This window comes from Ambystoma mexicanum, chromosome 1p (assembly GCF_040938575.1).
Source record: "Ambystoma mexicanum isolate Mex_15411 chromosome 1p, UKY_AmexF1_1, whole genome shotgun sequence".
NCBI lineage: Eukaryota > Metazoa > Chordata > Amphibia > Caudata > Ambystomatidae > Ambystoma > Ambystoma mexicanum.
The window spans coordinates 16,356,673-16,376,109 of record NC_090921.1 but is presented as its reverse complement, the minus strand read 5'-3'; positions in this window follow the sequence as shown (position 1 = coordinate 16,376,109).

Here is a 19,437-nt window from a genome sequence, read left to right as displayed (position 1 = left end):
TCCCCATACGCCACGGAAGCATGGGTGTAGGGTACTTCATAGATGGATTTGATCTAGTGATCCTTCACCTGATGCAGGGTACCCCAGGACTGCAATGGCTCACACATTAGATGTGGTCTTGTTGATATGATATGATATGGCATTTATGAGGCACCTATACACTGCAATGTTCAGGATCCCATGAATTGTCCATGACATGAGGTCTTTTCCCCATGCAGATAAATCCACAGAAAGCCTTTTTGAAGACACTCAGCGGATTATAGGTGGACTCTGAAATGGCTTGTCCAAGTTCATTTTCATCGGTTGTACTGGCCATGTTATGGTCGTCCAGTCTAGAACTCCTTCAAACAGTGTGTCTAAGAAGTCAATGAACTTCAGAGGTTCGACAGCAGCTTGTTGTTCCTCTTGTAGGGTTTCCAATTCCTCTTGGATGAAATGTATATCTCAGGTGGTAGATTTCTTGCTGCAAAGCAATGATGTTGTCATTGGCCGTATGAAAACTCTTCTCTATTGAATGTTCTGCCAGCCACTGGATTCCCAATACTGCTTCCTTCCAGGCATAGGAGGATTCAGCTCTTCTCTATGGAATTTTCTGCCAGCCTCTGGATTCCCAATACTGCTTCCTTCCAGGCATAGGAGGATTCAGCTCTTCTCTATGGAATGCTCTGCCAGCCTCTGGATACCCAATACTGCTTCCTTCCAGGTGGAGGAGGATTCAGCTCTTCTCTATGGAATGTTCTGCCAGCCACTGGATTCCCCATACTGCTTCCTTCCAGGTGTAGGAGGATTCAGCTCTTCTCTATGGAATTTTCTGCCAGCCTCTGGATTCCCAATACTGCTTCCTTCCAGTCATAGGATGATTCAGCTCTTCTCTATGGAATGTTCTGCCAGCCGCTGGATTCCCCATACTGCTTCCTTCCAGGTGGAGGAGGATTCAGCTCTTCTCTATGGAATGTTCTGCCAGTCGCTGGATTTACAATACTGCTTCCTTCCAGGTGGAGGAGGATTCAGCTCTTCTCTATGGAATGTTCTGCCAGCTGCTGGATTCCCAATACTGCTTCCTTCCATGTGTAGGAGGATTCAGCTCTTCTCTATGGAATGTTCTGCCAGCCACTGGATTCCCAATACTACCTCCTTCCATGTGTAGGAGGATTCAGCTCTTCTCTATGGAATGTTCTGCCAGCCACTGGATTCCCAATACTACCTCCTTCCATGTGTAGGAGGATTCAGCTCTTCTCTATGGAATGTTCTGCCAGCCACTGGATTCCCAATACTGCTTCCTTCCAGGTGGAGGAGGATTCAGCTCTTCTCTATAGAATGTTCTGCCAGCCGCTGGATTCCCAATACTGCTTCCTTCCAGGTGGAGGAGGATTCAGCTCTTCTCTATGGAATGTTCTGCCAGCTGCTGGATTCCCAATACTGCTTCCTTCCAGGCATAGGAGGATTCAGCTTTTCTCTATGGAATGTTCTGTCAGCCACTGGATTCCCAATACTGCTTCCTTCCAACAGGAGGAGGATTCAGCTCTTCTCTATGGAATGTTCTGCAAGCCGCTGGATTCCCAATACTGCTTCCTTCCAGGCAGAGGAGGATTCAGCTCTTCTCTATGGAATGTTCTGCCAGCCGCTGGATTCCCAATACTGCTTCCTTCCAGGCGGAGGAGGATTCAGCTCTTCTCTATGGAATGTTCTGCCAGCCGCTGGATTCCCAATACCGCTTCCTTCCTGGCGTAGGAGGATTCAGCTCTTCTCTATGGAATGTTCTGCCAGCCGCTGTATTCCCAATACTGCTTCCTTCCAGGTGGAGGAGGATTCAGCTCTTCTCTATGGAATGTTCTGCCAGCCGCTGGAGTCCCAATACTGCTTCCTTCCAGGCATAGGAGGATTCAGCTCTTCTCTATGGAATGTTCTGCCGGCCGCTGGATTCCCAATACTGCTTCCTTCCAGGTGGAGGAGGATTCAGCTCTTCTCTATGGAATGTTCTGCCAGCTGCTGGATTCCCAATACTGCTTCCTTCCATGTGTAGGAGGATTCAGCTCTTCTCTATGGAATGTTCTGCCAGCCACTGGATTCCCAATACTGCCTCCTTCCATGTGTAGGAGGATTCAGCTCTTCTCTATGGAATGTTCTGCCAGCCGCTGGATTCCCAATACTGCCTCCTTCCATGTGTAGGAGGATTCAGCTCTTCTCTATGGAATGTTCTGCCAGCTGCTGGATTCCCAATACTGCTTCCTTCCAGGTGGAGGAGGAATCAGCTCTTATCTATGGAATGTTCTGCCAGCCGCTGGATTCCCAATACTGCTTCCTTCCAGGTGGAGGAGGATTCAGCTCTTCTCTATGGAATGTTCTGCCAGCCGCTGGATTCCCAATACTGCTTCCTTCCAGGTGGAGGAGGATTCAGCTCTTCTCTATGGAATGTTCTGCCAGCTGCTGGATTCCCAATACTGCTTCCTTCCAGGCATAGGAGGATTCAGCTCTTCTCTATGGATTGTTCTGCCAGCCACTGGATTCCCAATACAGCTTCCTTCCAGGTGGAGGAGGATTCAGCTCTTCTCTATAGAATGTTCTGCCAGCCGCTGGATTCCCAATACTGCTTCCTTCCAGGCATAGGAGGATTCAGCTCTTCTCTATGGAATGTTCTGCTAGCCACTGGATTCCCAATACTGCTTCCTTCCAGGCGGAGGAGGATTCAGCTCTTCTCTATGGAATGTTCTGCCAGCCGCTGAATAGCCAATACTGCTTCCTTCCAGGCGTAGGAGGATTCAACTCTTCTCTCTGGAATGTTCTGCCAGCCGCTGGATTCCCAATACTGCTTCCTTCCAGATGTAGGAGGATTCAGCTCTTCTCTATGGAATGTTCCGCCAGCCGCTCGATTCCCAATACTGCTTCCTTCCAGGTGGAGGAGGATTCAGCTCTTCTCTATGGAATGTTCTGCCAGTCACTGGATTTACAATACTGCCTCCTTCCATGTGTAGGAGGATTCAGCTCTTCTCTATGGAATGTTCTGCCAGCTGCTGGATTTACAATACTGCTTCCTTCCAGGTGTAGGAGGGTTCAGCTCTTCTCTATGGAATGTTCTGCCAGCTGCTGGATTTACAATACTGCTTCCTTCCAGGTGTAGGAGGATTCAGCTCTTCTCTATGGAATGTTCTGCCAGCCGCTGGATTCCCAATACTGCTTCCTTCCAGGTGTAGGAGGATCCAGCTCTTCTCTATGGAATGTTCTGCCAGCCGCTGGATTCCCAATACTGCTTCCTTCCAGGTGTAGGAGGATTCAGCTCTTCTCTATGGAATGGAATGTTCTGCCAGCAGATGGATTTACAATACTGCTTCCTTCCAGGTGTAGGAGGATTCAGCTCTTCTCCATGGAATGTTCTGACAGATGCTGGATTTCCAATACTGCTTCCTTCCAGGTGTAGCAGGATTCAGCTCTTCTCTAAGGCATGTTTTTCCAGCTGCTGGATTCCCAATACTGCTTCCTTCCAGGTGTCGGAGGATCCAGCTCTTCTCTATGGAATGTTCTGCCAGCAGATGGATTTACAAGACTGCTTCCTTCCAGGTGTAGGATGATTCAGCTCTTCTCTATGGAATGTTCTGCCAGCAGATGGATTTACAATACTGCTTCCTTCCAGGTGTAGGAGGATTCAGCCATTCTCTATGGAATGTTCTGCCAGCCGCTGGATTCCCAATACTACTTCCTTCCAGGTGGAGGAGGATTTAGCCCTTCTCTATGGAATGTACTGCCAGCCGCTGTATTCCCAATACTGCTTCCTTCCAGGTGTAGGAGGATTCCGCTCTTCTCTATGGAATGATCTGCCAGCCGCTGGATTTCCAATACTGCTTCCTTCCAGGCGTAGGAGGATCCAGCTCTTCTCTATGGAATGTTCTGCCAGCCGCTGGATTTACAATACTGCCTCCTTCCAGGTGTAGGAGGATTCAGCTCTTCTCTATGGAATGCTCTGCCAGCTGCTGGAATTACAATACTGCTTCCTTCCAGGTGTAGGAGGATTCAGCTCTTCTCTATGGAATGTTCTACCAGCTGCTGGATTTACAATACTGCTTCCTTCCAGGTGTAGGAGGATTCAGCTCTTCTCTATGGAATGTTCTGCCAGCCGCTGGATTCCCAATACTGCTTCCTTCCAGGTGTAGGAGGATCCAGCTCTTCTCTATGGAATGTTCTGCCAGCCGCTGGATTCCCAATACTGCTTCCTTCCAGGTGTCGGAGGATTCAGCTCTTCTCTATGGAATGTTCTGCCAGCAGATGGATTTACAAGACTGCTTCCTTCCAGATGTAGGATGATTCAGCTCTTCTCTATGGAATGTACTGCCAGCTTATGGATTTACAATACTGCTTCCTTTCAGGTGTAGGAGGATTCAGCTCTTCTCTATAGAATGTTCTAGCAGCCACTGGATTCCAAATACTGCTTCCATCTAGGTGTAGGAGGATTCAGCTCTTCTCTATGGAATGTTCTGCCAGCCGCTGGATTTCCAATTCTGCCTCCTTCCAGGTGTAGGAGGATTCAGCTCTTCTCTATGGAATGTTCTGCCAGCTGCTGGATTTCCAATATTGCCTCCTTCCAGGCGTAGGAGGATTCAGCTCTTCTCTACTAAATGTTCTGCCAGATGCTGGATTTCCAATACTGCCTTCTTCCAGTTGGAGGAGGTTTCAGCTTTTCTCTATGGAATGTTCTGCCAGCCGCTGGATTTCCAATACTGCTTCCGTCCAGGTGTAGGAGGATTCAGCTCTTCTCTATGGAATGTTCTGCCAGCCGCTGGATTCCCAATACTGCTTCCTTCCAGGTGTAGGAGGATTCAGCTCTTCTCTATGGAATGTTCTGCCAGCCACTGGATTACCTATACTGCTTCCTTCCAGGCGTAGGAGGATTCAGCTCTTCTCCATGGAATGTTCTGCAAGCCGCTGGATTCCCAATACTGCTTCCTTCCAGGTGTAGGAGGATTCAGCTCTTCTCTATGGAATGTTCTGCCAGCTCTGGATTTCCAATACTGCTTCCTTCCAGGCGTAGGAGGATTCAGCTCTTCTCTATGGAATGTTCTGCCAGCTGCTGGATTCCCAATACTGCTTCCTTCCAGGTATAGGAGGATTCAGCTCTTCTCTATGGAATGTTCTGCCAGCCGCTGGATTCCCAATACTGCTTCCTTCCAGGCATAGGAGGATTCAGCTCTTCTCTATGGAATGTTCTGCCAGCCGCTGGATTCCCAATACTGCTTCCTTCCAGGCATAGGAGGATTCAGCTCTTCTCTATGGAATGTTCTGCCAGCAGCTGGATTCCCAATACTGCTCCCTTCCAGGCATAGGAGGATTCAGCTCTTCTCTATGGAATGTTCTGCCATCCACTGGATTCCCAATACTGCTTCCTTCCAGGTGGAGGAGGATTCAGCTCTTCTCTATGGAATGTTCTGCCAGCCGCTGGATTCCCAATACTGCTTCCTTTCAGGCATAGGAGGATTCAGCTCTTCTCTATGGAATGTTCTGCTAGCCACTGGATTCCCAATACTGCTTCCTTCCAGGCGGAGGAGGATTCAGCTCTTCTCTATGGAATGTTCTGCCAGCCGCTGGATTCCCAATACTGCTTCCTTCCAGGCGTAGGAGGATTCAGCTCTTCTCTATGGAATGTTCTGCCAGCCGCTGGATTCCCAATACTGCTTCCTTCCAGGTGTAGGAGGATTCAGCTCTTCTCTGTGGAATGTTCCGTCAGCCGCTCGATTCCCAATACTGCTTCCTTCCAAGTGTAGGAGGATTCAGCTCTTCTCTATGCAATGTTCTGCCAGTCACTGGATTTACAATACTGCCTCCTTCCATGTGTAGGAGGATTCAGCTCTTCTCTATGGAATGTTCTGCCAGCTTCTGGATTTACAATACTGCTTCCTTCCAGGTGTAGGAGGATTCAGCTCTTCTCTATGGAATGCAATGTTCTGCCAGCAGATGGATTTACAATACTGCTTCCTTTCAGGTGTAGGAGAATTCAGCTCTTCTCCATGGAATGTTCTGACAGCTGCTGGATTTCCAATACTGCTTGCTTCCAGGTGTAGCAGGATTCAGCTCTTCTCTAAGGCATGTTTTGCCAGCTGCTGGATTCCCAATACTGCTTCCTTCCAGGTGTCGGAGGATCCAGCTCTTCTCTATGGAATGTTCTGCCAGCAGATGGATTTACAAGACTGCTTCCTTCCAGGTGTAGGATGATTCAGCTCTTCTCTATGGAATATTCTGCCAGCAGATGGATTTACAATACTGCTTCCTTCCAGGCATAGGAGGATTCAGCCATTCTCTATGGAATGTTCTGCCAGCCGCTGGATTCCCAATACTGCTTCCTTCCAGGTGGAGGAGGATTTAGCTCTTCTCTATGGAATGTACTGCCAGCTGCTGTATTCCCAATACTGCTTTCTTCCAGGTGTAGGAGGATTCCGCTCTTCTCTATGGAATGTTCTGCCAGCCGCTGGATTCCCAATACTGCTTCCTTCCAGGCGTAGGAGGATCCAGCTCTTCTCTATGGAATGTTCTGCCAGCCGCTGGATTTACAATACTGCCTCCTTCCAGGCGTTGGAGGATTCAGCTCTTCTCTATGGAATGTTCTGCCAGCTGCTGGATTTACAATACTGCTTCCTTCCAGGTGTAGGAGGATTCAGCTCTTCTCTATGGAATGTTCTGCCAGCTGCTGGATTTACAATACTGCTTCCTTCCAGGTGTAGGAGGATTCAGCTCTTCTCTATGGAATGTTCTGCCAGCCGCTGGATTCCCAATACTGCTTCCTTCCAGGTGTAGGAGGATCCAGCTCTTCTCTATGGAATGTTCTGCCAGCCGCTGGATTCCCAATACTGCTTCCTTTCAGGTGTAGGATGATTCAGCTCTTCTCTATAGAATGTTCTACCAGCCATAGGATTCCAAATACTGCTTCCATCTAGGTGTAGGAGGATTCAGCTCTTCTCTATGGAATGTTCTGCCAGCCGCTGGATTTCCAATACTGCCTCCTTCCAGGTGTAGGAGGATTCAGCTCTTCTCTATGGAATGTTCTGCCAGCTGCTGGATTTCCAATACTGCCTCCTTCCAGGTGTAGGAGGATTCAGCTCTTCTCTATTAAATGTTCTGCCAGATGCTGGATTTCCAATACTGCCTTCTTCCAGGTGTAGGAGGATTCAGCTCTTCTCTATGGAATGTTCTGCCAGCTGCTGGATTTCCAATACTGCTTCCTTCCAGGTGTAGGATGATTCAGCTCTTCTCTATGGAATGTTCTGCCAGCTGCTGGATTTCCAATACTGCCTCCTTCCAGGTGGAGGAGGATTCAGCTCTTCTCTATGGAATGTTCTGCCAGCCGCTGGATTTCCAATACTGCTTCCGTCCAAGTGTAGGAGGATTCAGCTCTTCTCTATGGAATGTTCTCCCAGCCACTGGATTACCTATACTGCTTCCTTCCAGGCGTAGGAGGATTCAGCTCTTCTCCATGGAATGTTCTGCAAGCTGCTGGGTTCCCAATACTGCTTCCTTCCAGACGTAGGAGGATTTAGCTCTTCTCTAATGAATGTTCTGCCAGCTCTGGATTTCCAATACTGCTTCCTTCCAGGCGTAGGAGGCTTCAGCTCTTCTCTATGGAATGTTCTGCCAGCCGCTGGATTCCCAATACTGCTTCCTTCCAGGCGTAGGAGGATTCAGCTCTTCTCTATGGAATGTTCTGCCAGCCGCTGGATTCCCAATACTGCTTCCTTTAAGGCGTAGGAGGATTCAGCTCTTCTCTATGGAATGTTCTGCCAGCCGCTGGATTCCCAATACTGCTTCCTTCCAGGCGTAGGAGGATTCAGCTCTTCTCTATGGAATGTTCTGCCAGCCGCTGGATTCCCAATACTGCTTCCTTCCAGGCGTAGGAGGATTCAGCTCTTCTCTATGGAATGTTCTGCCAGCCGCTGGATTCCCAATACTGCTTCCTCCAGGCGTAGGAGGATTCAGCTCTTCTCTATGGAATGTTCTGCCAGCCGCTGGATTCCCAATACTGCTTCGTTCCAGGCGTAGGAGGATTCAGCTCTTCTCTATGGAATGTTCTGCCAGCTCTGGATTTCCAATAATGCTTCCTTCCTGGCGTAGGATTATTCAGCTCTTCTCCTTTCTCTTTTTGTCCTAACCTTTCTTAAGTGACTTATCCTGTCTAGCACTGCAGACCAATTTCCTGACTGTCCCCATGTGTCTATCTCACTAAATAACACATTAAAGGTGCTTGCTTAGCCATGTATTGCCATGCTTTGCCCATGCTAATGGCATAGGTCTGCAAAGTGTTAGCCCTAGCTTTATAAGGACCTACACTTATACCTTTCTGTCTTTTATAACACTCATTTATCTGGAGATTCCAGTCCATTAGAACACCCGAGTCATTTGTAATATGTCCAGTTTTTTTTCCCTGCCTCACTTTGTTAAGCTGCTCACATGTCCACCAGAATTTACCATCTTTGGCATTCCAATGTTGATAAAAGGGTAAATAGTGTAGACTGCTGGTGACTTCAAAAGGACTGTGTGATATTTACTTGCTAAGTCTGAAGTGTCCGTTCCATGTACTTGCCATGATTCAGCCCAATGTCATGTTAAGAGGGACTGTTTCTTGCCATGTGTTCTCTGTCATTGTGGCATAGAATGTTTGATCATATACCATAGTGTGTGGACCATATAAGTTGAGCATTATCTGGAGGTGGGGGGACGATGCACAGTGAGCTCTCCCTCCACTGGTGGTTTGCTACATAAGAAAATTGTACCTTAGGCTCTGGTGGTGGGTGCAGAAAAGGAACAGACAGTGTTGCCAGTGGGCGTTGTCAGCCACCGCACAGGCCTTTGCTTGTAAAAAAGAAAGGTCTCAAAATTCTTCACAAAACAAACATGGTCTGACGTGTCACCAAAATTCCCCAAATCATCTTCAGGCTCCAAAAGGGCTCTGTGAGCAAATGCTTCAATCTTGGTCCTAAGCATGTTTCTAGAAGTGTCAGAGACATGCATCCTAGGGCACGCTATCCTAGATGCATCTATCAAAACTGAGATACAGGCCCTAGGATGCACAGTTTCCAAGATATTTGCACCTCAATGCACCCCAAGAAACTACACCACGCCAAGGTGAGGCGACAGGTGGGAAGAGACCACAGAAGGTCCCAGTAGGCAGCAGCACACCAACTCTCGCCTACCCCCAACATCTGCTCCGGGTATGTCAGCCAGTCACACACGCCCATTCTCAGTGCAGTTTACTTCAGGATGTAAATCACATCAAATGATAAGCAAACCAGAACAGCGACCTACAGGATCAGTGTTATCATGTCTGTCTACAGAACCCGTTCGGAGAATGGGTACTTCTGCTAGTGCCTTCTAAAAGGGATTGTATTCTGCTTGAGAAAATCCTTGCGTTATGTTTGTACCCTTCTGGGAGACTTGTGAAACAAAACTGTTTTCCTCTGAATGTTATAGCTGTGTATGTATAACTCTCTGGATCTGAAGGTTGTTCAAAGAATACATTACCCAGAACCAACACAGTCTTATATTTGTATCTCTGTATGATACACAAAAGGCCTGCGCGATGCATGTTCTAAAGAGCCTCTGTGCATGTGTTTGCATTAAGAATCCTAAAATCAAATAGCAGACGAAATGAAGCATCTAGATTGGACTCTGGAAGTAGTGCTGTGCTGTGTGTGCTGATGTGAAGCATCTGGATTTGACTCTGGAAGTAGTGCTGTGATGTGTGGCTGATATGAAGCATCTGGATTGGACTCTGGAAGTAGTGCTGTGATGTGTGGCTGATATGAAGCATCTGGATTGGACTCTGGAAGTGGTGCTGTGCGGCTGATATGAAGCATCTCGATTGGACTATGGAAGTAGTGCTGTGCTGTGTGGGCCGATGTGAAGCATCTGGATTGGACTCTGGAAGTGGTGCTGTGATGTGTGGGCTGATGTGAAGCATCTAGAGTGGACCCTGGAAGTAGTGCTGTGCTGTGTGGGCCGATAGGAAGCATCTGGATTGGACTCTGGAAGTAGTGCTGTGCTGTGTGGGCCGATATGAAGCATCTGGATTGGACTCTGGAAGTGGTGCTGTGATGTGTGGGCTGATGTGAAGCATCTAGAGTGGACCCTGGAAGTAGTGCTGTGCTTGTGGGCCGATAGGAAGCATCTGGATTGGACTCTGGAAGTAGTGCTGTGCTGTGTGGGCCGATATGAAGCATCTGGATTGTACTCTGGAAGTAGTGCTGGGGTGTGTGGGCCGATATGAAGCATCTGGATTGGACTCTGGAAGTAGTGCTGTGCTGTGTGGGCCGATGTGAAGCATCTAGAGTGGACTCTGGAAGTAGTGCTGTGCTATGTGGGCCGATATGAAGCATCTGGATTGGACTCGGGAAGTGGTGCTGTGCTGTGTGGGCCGATAGGAAGCATCTGGATTGGACTCTGGAAGTAGTGCTGTGCTGTGTGAGCCGATGTGAAGCATCTAGAGTGGACTCTGGAAGTAGTGCTATGCTGTGTGGGCCGATATAAAGCATCTGGATTGGACTCTGGAAGTAGTGCTGCGCGGCATGGGCCGATATGATGCATCTGGATTGGGCTCTGGAAGTTTGTTTGTTGTTTGTTTGTTTTATTTATTTATATTGCGCACCAGACCCAAGGGTATTAGGGTGTGAAGGCATAAAGAGGGTTGTTAAGCTTATGTTACATTAGTACACAGGAATACATCCAGCTATGGTTACAGTGCTGAGTACATGAACAACAGGCAGAGCAAGGGTTGTACAGGTGTATGCACTGCTGTAGAACAGGTATATACAATAAATACAGAGAGTTACTGTGAGACACATATAATACACATATATACAATAAATGCTGGGAGGTTGCAAGAGATGTATGGTCAGGTGCCATGTTCCTTTATCCAGTGTATGAGCTTGGGTCTGAATTGTAGGTACGGTAGATCTTCCCTTAAGGCAGGCGGGACGGAGTTCCAAAATTGTGCTGCATTAACGGGGAAGCTGTTCCCACCGGATTTAGTACGTTTAAATCTAGGTACTAATAGAAGGTTGGAGTTGGCTTTTCTTAGGGGGCGAGTGGCTACTTGTCTAGTAAATTTAGCTGTGAGGTAATGTGGGGCTGATTAGTGAAGACACTTGTCTGTCAAAGATGCAATTTTGAGGAGAATCTTATCTTTCGTCGAAAGCCAGTTAGCAGATCCCCTAAGGTCAGATATGTGGGCATTTTTTGGAAAGCTTAGTGCGGCTCTTAGGGCATTATTTTGAAGGGTCTGAATCTTGGACGTGATGTATTTATTGCTGCCTACATAGAGGGCGTTGCAATAGTCCAGTTTGGACAGGATCAGGGCTCTCGCTAAAGTAATGCAGTTGTTGGGAGAAAGGAAGGGCTTAGCTGCTCTGATTAATTTGCAAGTGTAGGAAGTGGCTGAGGCCATGGCATTTACTTGTTTACCGAAGGTAAGCGTAGAATCTATGTAAAAGCCCAGGGGTTTCACTATCTTGGCCACAGTGATGATGTTGTTGTCAATTTTGAAGGATGCGTAGTTCGGGCCTAGTTTATTAATATTGGATGGAGTACCTAGGATGAAGAGTTCTGTTTTGTCATCATTCAGGCGTAGACCGTGAGATGCCATCCATGCCTGGATGATGAGGTATACTCTGTTCACGAAGGCCAAATCGTTATTGTAATCCCCTGTCAACGGGATGCGGATCTGGGTATCATCGACGTAATTTGTGTAGGTGATGCCCAGGCCATCTAGATCATTGAAAAAAGGGGCTTTGTGAAGATATTGCATAGAGTAGGAGATACGCAGGAGCTCTGAGGCACACCACAAGATATGGGGGCAGGGTCGGCGGCTGCTAGAGGTGAGAAAACTCGTATTGTCCTGTTATCAAGGAAAGACTTGAACCAGGCGACTGCATCCTGAGAGAAATGAGCCGTGGAATCCAAGTGGTTGCAGAGGATTGAGTGATCTACCAAATAAAACGCAGCTGAGAGATCGAGGAGTAGCAGGAGTGCCGTCTTGCCTCCATCTCTTAGTGCGTCTATTTGTGCCTTGAGGTCTATGAGCGCAGTCTCAGTACTGTGTTGAAGTCTGAAGCCGGACTGTCGAACTCCTAGAAGGTGGTTTTGTTCCAGATGATGCTGGATTTGTAAATACGCTATTTTATCCAGGATTTTGAGTAGGAATGGCACTGTGGTTATAGTGCGGTGGTTGGTGGGGATGGATGGGTCAAGGGTTTGTTTTTTAAGGAGGGGGAGGACCCAAGAGTGTTTCAGGTTATTGGGTATGGTACCTGATGTGAAGGAGGCGTTTATAAGTTTAGTGATGAAAGGGGAGAGTTCACAGGCAGTATCTTTTATGATTTGAGCTGGGCATAGGTCGCCATGACAATTTGACGGTTTGAGGGTGAGGATGACTTTTTCGACTTCTTTGATGGATACTTTGTGAAAGTAAAAACAAGGAGTCGGTAGTGTGGGAGGGGTCTGGGTGGTCTGAGGTGCCGGTGTGGCAATAGTGCAAGTTTTGGTGGCTGTGGCAGTGGTGCCAGTCTTGGAAGCAATGAGAGTATCTTTTTTGTTATTAATCTTTGCCTGAAGAGTTGTTATCTTGTTGGCCGGGGCATTTTGTATGCCCGTACACTCATTTCTGTCCTTGAGACAAGAGTCAGGAACTTGAATTGGTGATTCTACCCCTTTAAGGATAGCGAACAGTTCTTTGGTATTTGATTCGGCTTGGGAAATTCGGAAGTTGTAAGAAGTTTGTTTGGCAAGGATAATTTCTTTTTTTGTAAAGAGGGGCTAGTTTATTCAAGTTGTTCTTATTGAAATCGGAGGGGTCTAGTCTCCAGATTTTTTCACTTAGACGTTTCTCTTGTCTAATTGCTTTGAGATGGGGCGTAAACCAGGTGTTTAAGTGTTGGCGGGGTTTACTCTTTCTGATTTTCCGTGGTGCTATGGCGTCTAGGGATGCCAGCATCACATTGTTGTACATTTCTACCATGGTAGAAGGGTCGGTCTGGCCAGAGGTAGAATTCAGTGTGGGAAGGATAAGGGGGTTACGTTTTTCAGGAGTGATATTCCTTTTATTTCTGGTAGGAACAGCGGTTGCTATACTACCGGTATTCATGGGAGGTGTGGCCTTTAGCGTAAAGGATATCAGGTAATGGTCGGACCAGGGCTGAGGTAGTGTAGAAGTGATAGTAGATGGGCAGTTGTGTTCAGCAATCCAATCAAGGGTCCTTCCTTAGTGTGAGTGGGTTCTGTGACCTTTTGGGTGAATCCTAATTCTTCTAGGGTGTTGTTAATCTGTGAGGCATTGGGATCTAGTAAGTCACTGAAACCAAGGTTGAAGTCTCCTAAAATGAGGCATTGTGATGAGTTTTTGAGGTTGTCTGAGAGTATGTTTGTGATGTCTTCCTCAAAGGAGCCCAGAGGGCCTGGCGGTCGGCATATCAAATATATGGTGATAGTTTGAGTTTTGGAGATGGTGAGTTTGGTGGAGAGAGATTCACAGGAGTTTGTATTATAGGGTGTGGAGAGTCTTAAAGTTAGATTATTCTTGACAATTATGGCAAGACCTCCACCTCTGGAGGTGGTGCGATCTAGTCTTGTAAGAGTGTGATTGCCTGGGATGGCTAGCATAATTGCGGGACCTGCTGCAGAGTGAAGCCTGGATTCAGTGATAGACAGGAGGTTGATGTTTTCATTATGGATTAGGTCAGCTATGTCCGTGGCGTGGGCCACCATGGAGCGGGCGTTTATTAGTGCGCCTTTTAATGCAATTTGAGTGGGATGAACAGATAATGGCTGGGACTTGTGATGACATTTCAGAGGGGTGGTAGGATCTCTGAAGAGTCAGCAGTTAAGCTGAAGTGGGTGTTGGCCATTAGTATCTTTGTGTGCAGAGTTGTTGGGAGTGGGTTGAGCGTCCCTCGGACGTTTAGTGGTGGGGTGGGCATTAGCTAGAGGATCATAGATTCTTGGGAGTCTAGCACATAGTTTGAGGTTTCTCTGATGGAGGCTGCAAGGTTTGGTGGTCCTGTCAGTCTGCTTAAGGGGTGCGCATACATACGTTAGTTGGGCTGTAGGTTGGGGCATGTTGAGGTCTTGTAGAGTGATTATATAGAGGATAGCTCTTAATAGAACAGTGTAGAATGGTGGCAGATACATAGGCCCTCATTACGACCCTTGCGGAAAGCGACTGACCGGAGCGCCACAGCGTAAATAGCGTTTCCGCCATTGCACGAAGGAGCAAAGTGCGGCCCATTCCGACCCATCGGGCACGAGCACCACGCCACGGCGGAAGTGCAAAGTCCGCGATGGCGGAAATGACCCCAAAACGGCCCACACCGCCGCCGTACGGCGCCCTAGGTGCAATACCGCCACCCCTCTTAGCGGTCACCGCAGTGTGCGCCTACCGGAAAGTACGGTGACCGGAAATATACGGAAACGGAAGTTAAAACATGGGCCCGGAACGGGAAACTTCCCGGCGTACACCTATAAAAACACTAAAACCACACAACCACTAAAATCACTACCCTGAAACACACCCCAACCCGTCACCCACCCTAGCGAAACCAAGACAAATGGGAAAAGTAGCGAAGAAAGCGTGCGACCGCAAGCGGCAGGTCCACTTCTCCCGCGAGGAACTCACCGTGCTAACAGAGACCCTCCAGGAGAATGCTGCCGTCGTCTTCTCCACGCAAATGACCAGAACGGCACTTGCAAACAAGAAGACCATATGGGCTCTGGTGGCACAGCGGGTAAGTGCGGTGGGGACCGCACCCCGCACCCCACAGCAATGCCGCAAGCGATGGGACGACCTGCGGATACGCGTCCGCAGCATACTCTCTGCCAACCGCAACATTGCCACAGCCACCGGGGGAGGTCCTGAATCACCCATCAAGTTGACCCCCTGGGAAGAAATCTGTGCCTCCACCATCGGAATGGAGAGCATAGAGGGAGTCGGAGGGATGGAGAAAGGAGTGCAGACATCCGAAGATTCAGGTAGGTGTACCAGATAAAACAATGCCAAATCCACACAGTCCATCCATGTGAAGTACCATGCGTCCACATAGTGCAACAGAAATACATGTCCAGGAGAACGGCCACACACATCGGCCTGATAGCGCACGTTAAAACCCACAATAAATACATAAATAATTAAAAACCCCTAATACACGCACTACACGTGCAGCAGGCACACCCTAACTGCAGGCTGCCAAACAACTGCACCCTCACTCCACACACAAATCAAAGCACCTCCAAGGACCCGACCCAAATCACCCTCAGGTACCACCCCAGAGCATGTGATACAATGCCATTCCAATTCGCACAGACCCATCATTAACCCTCGCCCTCCTTTACTCCACCACAGGGTCCGATCCAAACGACGAGCTACAGGACACCCCTACCAGCACACCTGCAAAGAGGGCCAAGACCAACGGCCAGAGACCCTCCACCTCAGCTGCACGCATCAAGACACGGCAGCAGCACAAATCAGGTGGCAGCACAGAGGAGGGAACATCAATAGGCACCCCAGCAGCCAGCATGCCCACAACACCACCACCATAGGTCCCCCCAATGGATGCCACAGAAGGCACTGCCTCTGGTGGCAGCAGCACCATAGGTGACACCCCATTGATGGCAGCATGCTCCGACACAGAAAACGGGGATGTCGAAGTCAGATCCATCCATGACCTGTCCCAATCCCCCTGTCTGTCCCATCCCGTACAACATGAGGATACCACGCAGGGGCACCCACAAGACAACGACTGGCCATCCCCCCCAAGCCCTGTGGCAAGGCAACATGAGGACAACAGCCCCTCTGTGACACCCCCGCAAATGGGCATGGCCCAGCAGAGGCAACAGTCCCTCGACGTGTTAATCGTGCAACAGCAGCAAATGGCCACGCTCCTCAAGGACCATGCCGATGAATGTGGGGGCACTAAGGCAGACATAGAAACATCAACTGAGACACTTAGGGCAGAAATGGAGAGAGGCACAGAGACGCTGAGGGCACAAATGGAGAGTAGCACCGAGAGCCTGAGAGTCCAAATGGAGAGAAGCACCGAGAGCCTGAGGGGGGAACTGCATGCGACGTCCAAAGACGTATGTGCCGAACTTGCCGCAGTGCGCCGTGTGCTCACTGAGCTCTCGCAAACCCTTAGGGACATGCATGGACGTGAGCAGGCAGACACATCATCCGTTGCAAGTTCCGTCCAGGGCAGCCCCCAACGTAGATCTGGAAGGAACCTGCGCTCCACAGGCAGGGGTGCCCCTGATACCCGCAGAGGGGGCTTGCAATAGCGACAGCCCACTGACAATGAGCATCTTTGGACACTGGGGTTCGTGGGGGAGGTAGGAGGGTGGAGGGGGTGTGTTGGGCTCACTTGGGTGGCGGGTCGATAGGGTGTTCAACATGACATCACATATGCCATAAAAAGTGCACGATCAACCAATGAGATGTGTGGACATTGATTTCTGTGTACTAGGCCATCATAGGCGTACAGTCCATGTTGTGCATGTCCCAGACACGCACAGTGCCACGAGTCCCGTGTCCATGTATCAGCCACCAGGCGTGAGTGCTAGAAGCATGCATCAATGAGATGCTGACGAATGTCACGGGCCTCCGGTGCCTCGCAGACTCCATGAGGTGCTGCCACATCCCCACCCTCATCATGACCATCATCAGGTGCTTGCAGTTCTGCGTCAGGGGGCATGGGCACATTTCTACGTACGCACATGTTGTGGAGCATGACACATGCCATCACCATCTTTGCAACCTTCTCATGGCGGTACAGGAGTGCCCCGCCAGACCTGCTGAGGCAGCGGAAACGAGTCTTCAGTAGGCCGAATGCCTGTTCAATGTCTACACGGGTACGTGAGTGGGCATGGTTGTAGTCCTCCTCATGTTGGTCCCGTGGGTTCCGGACTGGTGTGAGGAGCCATCTCTTCAGTGGATATCCAGCATCACCTGTATGTGGACGAGAAACGTATGATGTGGAATGCCATTGCTACGTACGCACACCCCCCCCCTTCCTGCCAGGTCATTGCCAAATCACATTCCCCACATAATCATGCATGTAATGAGACTCACCGAGTAGCCAGGATCTGTTCCCTGCGTGTCGCTCCATGTAGCGTGGTATTGTAGAGTTCCTCAAGACCATAGAATCATGGGTTGATCCAGGGAATCGGGCACAACAATGTGTAATGATCCTGTTGGAGTCACACACCATTTGTACATTCAGGGAATGAAATTGTTTTCTGTTGCGGTACTGGGCCTCCATGGCATGTGGGACGACCAATTCCACATGGGTGCAGTCGATGGCACCAATGCAACCCGGTATGCCGGCAAGTGCATGGAATCCCACTTTTGTGTTGGTAATTTCCTGCTCCGAGCGTGGTAGAGAGATGTAGTCGTCTGCGTGCTGCAGGAGGGCATCGAGCACTTGCAATAGTGTCCGTGAGAACAGTGGCTGAGAAATGCCATGTAACTGTCCGACTGTGTGCTGGTAGGTGCCTGTGGCCTGGAAGTGGAGTACAGACACCACCTTCAGTAGGGGTGGGATGGCGGTAGGGCTATCTATCATGCTGACAAGGTCAGCCTGTGTCATGTCCACAATGGCGGCTATGGTGTCCCGGTCCAGACGGTAGAGGGTGTGGATCTGCTCATCAGTGAGGTTGAACGGATGTGCTCGGAGGCGTGGGATTGCGGGCTGCCTGCGTGGTGGTAGTGGCTGTGCTGGCGGCCCTTGCTGGCCCTGCCTTGGCCTCCTCCTCCTCCTGCGTCTCCTTCGTGCGGCCGGTAGCAGTTGGTGTTCGTCTTCTTCTTGGAGTTGGAGTAGTTGCAGTGCTATCAGGTCCCCCAGGGCCAACATCGCGAGTCCTGCCGGTAGCATTTCGGTGTGGTTGTGGGAGGAGACTGGCTGTGCAATTTATGTGTTTTCAGGCTGTATGGCCTCCACCTGTGGTGATTAATTCCACCTGTGCAAGCTGCTCTCCCCTTTGGCCGAGCACGTCCCGCGCACAACGCTGCAAATCTGGGAATGGCATCTTGCTATTGCAATCATGTATTTGTACCCGATGGCCGTGTAACATTGGTTGACATGTTCATTCTGCTGTGGTCCCATTGTTGCACATACTATCTGTGCAGTCGCGAACAGACTTGTGAAGGGTCAGTGGAACGTAGTACTCGAGTAACGGTGGGCCCTCATGCATCACTTTACCGAGTTGCAATGACGGGCGGGGCGTCCCATTTGTGGGTGAAGGCAGTTGACATTTTCACACACAGCCGCACTCGATGGAATAATTAGTGATTTCAAACGGCCACAGATGCCTTTTCGGCGTGATGTTGCAAATGTGGAATTCCAAGGGCGGCGCTTTCGGTTTCCAGCTAGCGGCGAGGAGATGCCCACAGGTCTGACTGCAAATATAACGTTCTGTTGTTCAATGTCCTTGAGACAGGGCCCATGGCGAGGAAGCAATGATTGATATGAATAGTTTGGGATGCGCAATTGCTACGTGGGCGATGAGGCCGGCCGTTTCCACATACATGTTACTTCACAACACTGGAATTACGGGCTGGGGCACTGTGGATTTTGCAGGCTGCATAACGCACAGACTCAATGGATGTTTCTAATGTTATGTGAGTAATTATTCAGGCGTTTTGATTCCGGGATGAGGGAATGATGAATGGATGCATGGGCAGGGGATTTGATACAGAGTTTGCCATGTACAGGGCTTCTTGGGATCTATCCGCCTCCCCTACGCTATGTGATGCAGGGCTGCCATGGTGGGACCATCGTCTATCTGGCCTTGTTGAGCCCTCCCTGTCTCGACACGCCCTCAGACACTTGTGTCCATGCACATTAACATTCCCATCTGATGGATTCTGTTTTGACAGACGCATGCACAGGTACACTCGTTTGTGATGGTGTTTGCACCTCGATATAGATGGTTAGGAGTCGCAAGTGGTTTTGGGGTGGTGATGATCCTTTGGAGTGGGCTAGCATGCATATGGCTGTGGATTTCGTGTGATCATTGAAGTGAGTTGTTGGAATGTAGTTCTTATGGCCATTCTGTTCTTTTTCTTTTCTTTTGGTTGACAGGTATCTCCTCCCCTTTTGCCACTGCCATCTGTATGCCACTCCTGCAGATGGGTTTTACTCCCGACACCTGCTGCTTCGTGTTAATCAGTGGAGCAGCATTACGATCTTATGGGACGATCGCCAATGGCCCACATGCCCTTACGCAGTACTGGTGGCTCGGAGCAACATTTCGGCCTTTCAGCTGGACTAGTGCCTCCCCATTGGGACGGCCCTGCGGTTCTGTGCGCTTCCATGTTGCCTTTTCGTACGTGAATGTGGCTCTGTGTACCATGAGGGAACAGGACGACACACAAGTAGTGGCTGGTCATTTCTTGCGGATGCAGCCCACAATGGTGATTGGTGT